Source organism: Egretta garzetta, unplaced genomic scaffold (genome assembly GCF_000687185.1).
Source record: "Egretta garzetta isolate BGI_Z169 unplaced genomic scaffold, ASM68718v1 scaffold351, whole genome shotgun sequence".
In the NCBI taxonomy this organism is placed as follows: Eukaryota; Metazoa; Chordata; class Aves; order Pelecaniformes; family Ardeidae; genus Egretta; species Egretta garzetta.
This window is the reverse complement of record NW_009258489.1, coordinates 369,481-375,064: the sequence shown is the minus strand read 5'-3', so window position 1 is coordinate 375,064 and position 5,584 is coordinate 369,481.

Sequence of the window (5,584 nt, the reverse complement as noted above, 5' to 3'; positions counted from 1 at the left end):
AGAGTTACAGATACGACTATGTTTTTCTCCCCATCTTAGTTGAAGTGAGCTCTGTTTGGGACTAATTCTCTTTGTGGTTACAGACAATTTTTATGTGGATGGGGAGGTTGAGGAAAGCCATTCAAAGTGGTTTACTCTTGCTTTTCAGAGAGGGAGAGCATGTGGGCTGACAAGTAGGGCCTGGGGGCTCTTAATGAGAATGTTAAGAATATAAGGTTTTCTACTCGGGACAGTTTGGGAAGGTTTACAACGAGCACACAGGCAGGCAGGTTCTCACCATGAAGGTTTTTAGCAGCAGTGTCCTCTCACAAGATGCCATCTCCATATATTGAAATGGGCATTTGGACTCTACCACTTAGCCACATTTCAGAGGATTTTCTACAGGCATCTGTCACTTGTGGTGTCCATACTTCCTGTCCGGGATTTCTGTCTCCTTAAAACGTGCACTTTGAAAAATGCAGTCATCCATATGTGACAAAAATTACCATTTTTTCCCCTCAAGGAGCACAGCTTGTGAACCTATCCTGAAATAATTTCATTAGCCACTCTCTCACATCATGTCCTTTGAATCCTGAAAGAGCTGAAACATGGGACCTCCCTAGAGCTGCCAGTTACCTAGTAATTTTGTTGGCTGAAGCTTGTATGTCGACGGCTAGACAATATTCACAGCAGCAGATGAGATGTGCAATAGATGGGATTTGTACATAAAGAGTGCAAGCCGTTGAGGAGCTTCCGAGAGGTAAAGAGGGCCTGATCTCTGCACCTGAGATCTGGTCCTTCTTCGTTGCCTTCATCACACACAAATTGTTTAATGACATCTAATACTAACAGCTTCCTGTCTTAATTCATGGTGATGGCAAACGTATCAGTTAGTACTAACAAAGCTTCTCACTGTCACAATTGTATGTCCAGAGCAGGTATCATTAAATGCCGAGCACTATGGAATTGCATGATTGTATTTGTAGTGTATGTTCTGGTATTTAAAAAAGCAAATTTCATCTAAAGGTATTTTAAAGGTCCTGAGAAGATCCCAGCCCAACATGGGTAGTTTCTCGCATTAGCCAGGCTTAAACTAGTATTCCAGTCAAGTACAGCTGTTAGTTAATTCTGTGGTAACGTCCACTTACTTGCACGAGTGGATGCATAAAGTCCCCATGGAAGTGTTGCAGAGATGTGACATCGTCTAGTTTTCTGCATAACTCATCTATTCGGCTCTGAATAGCATTTTGTAGCGAAGAGCTGAAACACACAGCTTCCACTCAGTGCAGAAACATAAAACATCTAACGCGATTCGTACTGGGTTAGGTACAAATTGCTTCGTGCTCAGTAGTTTCTGCCCTTCGTTTCCCCTTGGTCCTGTTCACTCCACAGGAAAATTCATCATCTTTGCACACATACAGATCTGCTGGGACTTACTTAGGCATGTGCTTAGCTTTAAACAGCACTTTAGTCCCCCTTGGAGATTGTTCATGTATTTCAGTTTTTAGCATTTACGTGTGAGCCTACAGAGGGTATGGGTAGGTTAGAAATTGCTCTTCACATAAAAGTGATCATCAGCTTGATCATTGGTAGACTTTTAAATGCCATACCTGTGAATGTTGTTCTCTTGCCAGTATTTGAGTGTGCATCTGTGTGTATATGTAGTATCTAGTTTGTAGTGTGTATATGCGTGCACACCTGTACATATATATGTATATACATACCCTGGTTTTGCCCAATACGATGATGCCAACTTGTGTGTAGAGCCAAAAAAACTTAAAACTATACAATGCTTGAGATGCTGCATTGTTTTTATTATAATATTTTTTTATATCAGAAGAATTGCAGGATGTTTACAGATGCTTATTAATATTTAACTTATACAATGGAGTGGCAGGATGTTTATGATTGTTGTCAGCTAAAGAATTGTATACGATTCTGGGTGAAATTTTGGCTTTGTTGAAATCCTTGGCAAAACTCCCATTGATCTCACTGGGGCCAAGATTAAACCCCTCTGAATCTATTGTTTACTGGCTATTTTCCTACTGTGATAATTTTTTTAAATGAGTGAAATATATTTATTTTTTCCCAATGTGAAATCTGCAGTTGCTATTTGGATTTTTCTACAGAACCTGCAAGCTACAACATAGGTGGGAATATATCCCTCAGAGAATGTACAGGATTTTTCATTGATCCGGTCCTTGAATATGTCTAAGAAAATACCTTCTAAAATAACTTTTGTAAGATTTGATACAGAATCTTCCAAAAACAGATCACCTTTCATACCTCTCTCCACAAAGAGGGCATGCAGCATGGCAGGTGAAAATGAAGCATTATTTATTGACGAATAAAAAGTAGTCCCGTCTATTTTGTGTACTTACTGATTTCATACAGCTCACCTGGCTCTGCAGATCTGGAATGAGACATTTGAAGTACCTTATCCAAAAGTACCTTATAAAAAATAAAAAAAAAGTTATATAGTATATGGCTTCAAAGTTCTCCTCAAGACATGGAGGAATCTTCAGAGCCAGTCTGTAGAATGATTCTTTTAATATTTCACAGATTAATAAAATTGTGGAAATATTAAGTGGCAAGGCAAATCAGACAACTGCTTGGCATTAGAGAAAACACTTGTTTAGAGACAGAAGGATCAGCTCTTTAATAGCACCAGGGAGGAAAAATACCGTAACGCAGTGCTTCCTAAAGCCCTTTCCAGGGTAACTTTTAATTGTGCATGCTCTAAGTATATTCTTCCTGTAAAAAGACATAAGGCTGTGAAACAGCTGAATAGATGCATCTTACTTTCTTCATATAAGGCTAAAAATATAATTTTCAGACAAGAGCTACCATGCACTTTGTGTCCAGAGCAGGTAGGTTTGTATTCATCGTACATAGTCATCCCAGGGACACAGTAGGATTTGTAAAATGAGGTAGTTATGCCAATGTTATCAAAAGCTGAAGAAATAGCAAGCCAGACGTATTCCCCCATGAGGCTCTTTCTGAAGACATCTGTGCAAATGCCCACCACTCCCAGGAATCTTTTCCTAGAATTTTGTTTAAGATCGGATCATAATCAGATTCCTACTCTTCCCCTTGCTAATAAGGAAGGAAGTACGCACCTTGGTTGAACTTCCCAGGGGTTTGTTGGCTATAGAAACAGACCACAAAAGAACAAACAGTCGAGGCAATCAGTAGGTTTGTGGAGGATTCCCGGGGCTCACTAGTCTGCTAATGTGGATCCAATAACAGATTTGGGGGAAAACAGCTCCTGTTGTGCTCCCACTGCAGTCGGTGGCAAACCTCCATGGTTACTCGTGGGAGTAGATAGGCACACAAGTGAGCAGACAACTTTCCTTTTGCATGCTCGTTATCTTTCTGTAATTAGAATCGGGACTGGAGTTGAGGACACACCACTATTTGTCTGAAAGGCCGGGGTGAGTAGAGGATATGCAAGGAAAGGAGGAGGAAGTGGCTGGAGGTCTGGATTCCGCCTTTAGTTTCCCGACACGGAGCTGGTGCAAGGCTGGGGGCAACGCAGTTAACCTTTGTGTGCCTCAGTTTCTCGCCCGTGGGAGTAAGGATGCTTACCCCCTCTGTGCAGCGCCCCCAGGCCTCTAGGAGAGTAGTGGTATATATAAGCAGCTAAGTTTTACTGACACTATTATATGTACTATAAATAAATGACTTTTGTCCGTAACACTGCAAAAATTGCTTTTCCTAGTTCCAGTTCTGACTATTTGATGACCTATTCCATTCTGGGTAGTCAGTTTTGAAGCTTAGCAATTGCTCTAGTACTTATGATTACACACATAGCGGGCTCTGTTTGCTGCAGAAAAGAGTAAAACTTTAAACTGCCTGACAAAACTTGCCAATGAAGTATATCTAACAGAGCAGGGGTGTAACTTTTGGCTTTATTTACTTGTAATAACGGTAAGGAACAGTGAATTTTGTTTGTTTACATACTGTTTACAATGGCACAGTTTTATTTTTAATATATAAAAAACAACTGAGGTATTTATTGCATATACTATTTTGAAGATGTTTTATGTGTTTTCACCTTTGGAATATATTGTTACATTTCCTTGTACAGATAATTTGGGTGGCTTTGTTAATATAGTTAGTAATTTTTATGACTACTAAGTGACCAGTTTTCCGTGCCTTTTTATTGTTGGATGCATGATTACATATTTATTATTGTATGGAAGTCACTGAGATGTGTATTTTTGTATTCTGCTGGAAGCAATGGTTGATTTTATTGTACATGATAAGAGATGCCTTCCATAACGGGCACTCGTATGAGATCTTCCTTCTCAAATAAACAGAATGCATTCAATGTATGTTAAGTCCTTGATTTTTATTTTTTTTTTTTTTTTTTCTGTGTCTGGAAATCAGTGGAAGTTCTTGAACATCATGACACTGAATTTTAGATGTTACCCACTCAAAATGTGGCCCTGCTCCCAATGTCAAGTCCAAACCAAAATTCCCTACTGAAATCAATACAATGGCAAATCCTTGGCACAGTGTATGCCGTTGTACTTTAAAAGAAACCTCTGTATGTTAAAACTAAATAAAATTTGGATGAATGACTATCAAGCATCATTTCTATTCGGTCTGCCACACGCTGCACGAAAATTGTTTTAAATTACAGGCCTTGAATGCAGCTTTTAAAAATACTTTATATGGCTACGTGCAAGCCCACATGTAACTTGTAAGTAGGTCACTGTGCATGTAGGTGTTTACATTTGCAGGGATCTTCCGCTAGATCTTGCTGGCATACGGCGTATTAAATGTAAAAATAGATTTACATTTGCATCCATAGTAACAACAGTCATTAAAACAGAATATACAGTAGTCCCCTTTTTTCCAAGCTAAGTGACAATAAAACAAACACATTTTTCTTTAGTGGTATATACTGAACCTCTCTAACACCAACCCAGATAAACACTCATTTGAGTTGACACCGTGCCAGGACCTGAAGAAGGCAATTCCGCAGGCCATCGTCACCTACCGTGTTGTAGGTCAGTGAGCTACTAGGTTAGTACTTAACACCAGGTGCGATGTGAAAGTCAGTACAATCAATGGCATATGCAGAAGGAAAAATACAGGGTGTAGGAACCTAGGTCAGTTGATGAAGGCAATCATCTTATGGTTGGGATCCTGTTGTCCCCAAGTGATCGTACATAGGAGAGGCATCTTTGTGGATAACCCAGAGTGCTTAAAGGTCAGTGCTGGTGGTTTTAACACACAATGAATTCCAGGTGCTTACGAATCTCTTGGGATTGAAGCCTGCACTTTAATTTTCGGTGTGTTTCACATGCATTCAATTTCATCAACTAAACCAAAATGGTTGGTTGTGATAATCAAAGCTGTGGCATAAATGAGAGGCTGTGTTAGGAGAAATAGCTAATGAGGTGAGGTAGGGGATGCCATTGGGGATGGCACTGAAGTATATGGGGAGACTGATGTGATGGGTGTATTGACACCATGGACTCCCCCGAACTGCTTCTAGCAGTAAGACTTAGCAAAAGGTAGGCTTCCTATAGTTCATCTTGCCTGTACGTTAGAGTTGTGTGAATAAGAAGTCAAAGTATGTGAAAAAAAGTGG